At 50.5% G+C, this 1,410-nt stretch overlaps 1 pseudogene; it reads left to right on the top strand.

Moving 5' to 3' along the window:
* Window positions 1-268: 268 nt before the first annotated feature.
* Window positions 269-792, top strand: LOC122740211 (annotated as a pseudogene).
* The last annotated feature ends 618 nt before the right edge of the window (window positions 793-1,410 follow it).

A 1,410-nucleotide genomic window follows, 5' to 3' on the forward strand; every position in this document is an offset into this window, starting at 1 on the left:
TGGAAATTGATGAGACCACCAAGAGGGAGAGTATAGAGTATGATAAGTGGGAACAGAGACCTCGTCTCGTGGCTCTAGTTCTTGCTTCAACAGTCTTTGGACGGAACAGACCCGGGGTTCCCCCAACTCCCCTCGCGCTAGATCTTCGTCCTTCTGCAGCCGCCAGCCCCTGGGACCACCCAACCCCTGCTTTCTGGACCATCCGCCCCTTGCCTTCCAGACCAAACAGCTCCGGGACCAGCCGCCTCCTCCCGTTGCCGTCGGGGCCATGAGCTCCAGCTCTCAGATCCGCCAAAACTTCTCCTCCGAGACCGAGGCCGAGGCCGCGGTCAACCTCCTGGCCAAGCTCTACCTGTAGGCCTCCTGCTCTTACCTGTCCCTGGGTTTCTATTTCGATCGGGACGATGTCGCTCTGCCGAGGGTGTCGCATTTTTTCCATGACCTGGCGAAGAACAAACGCGAGGGCGCCCAGAACCAACGTGGGGGCTGGGTCCTCTTCCAGGCTGTGCAGAAACCTGGTCAAGATGAGTGGGGCCGCAGCTTGGATGCCATGGAGGCTGCCCTGAGCCCGGAGAAGGGCCTGAACCAGGCCTCCTGTAGCTGCACGCCCTGGGCTCCAGCCAAGGGGATCCCCACCTCTGCGATTTCCTGGAGAGCCACTACCTGGGCTAGGCGGTGAGGCTGCTGAAGCACCTGGGCGACCACCTGACCACCCTGCGCCACGTGCAGGCCGACCCCCAGCCCGGGCTGGGAGAATACCTGTTCCAGAGGCTGAGCCTGAAGCACGACTAGACGCAGCCCCAGGAGAAGGACAACAGAGCCCACAATGAAGAATAAAGCTGGCTCACTGCTTAAAAAAAAAAAAAAAGATAAGTGGGAACAAAATGGAGCCATGGATACACTTTAGGGGTAGAGAATGGGTGATTATTCAGCAAAGGAGACTAAGAAGGAATAGCCAGAGGGAAGGAAAACCAAGAAAAACTCAGAGGAGAGAGAGAGTATACAGGAGGAGGGGCAGGATTAACAGTAACAAATGTAGGAGACAAGTCAAGTAAGGTGAGGGTTATGTAAAGACCATCAAATGTGGAAATTTAATATCATGTTAACTTTGAAAAGAACAGTTTCCCATGAGTTTCAGGAAAGAGAGAACACTGAAGCTGAATGAATTAATGGATGGGTGGATGATGGATCAAAATCATTTATTATTTGCTTGTTATGTGTAAAAACACTGTGGTAAGTGCTGAGGATACACATATAAAAATAAGATGGTCCCATCTCTCAAGAACTACATAATCTGATGGATAAAATAAAATAGATCAGGAAAAAGATATACATATAACAATTGGTAGTAATCTAATAAAATTTACATTAGGGAAATTACATTGATGCATTTACTAACTGGTGGATTAT

This window comes from Dromiciops gliroides, chromosome 1 (assembly GCF_019393635.1).
Source record: "Dromiciops gliroides isolate mDroGli1 chromosome 1, mDroGli1.pri, whole genome shotgun sequence".
Classification (NCBI taxonomy): Eukaryota; Metazoa; Chordata; class Mammalia; order Microbiotheria; family Microbiotheriidae; genus Dromiciops; species Dromiciops gliroides.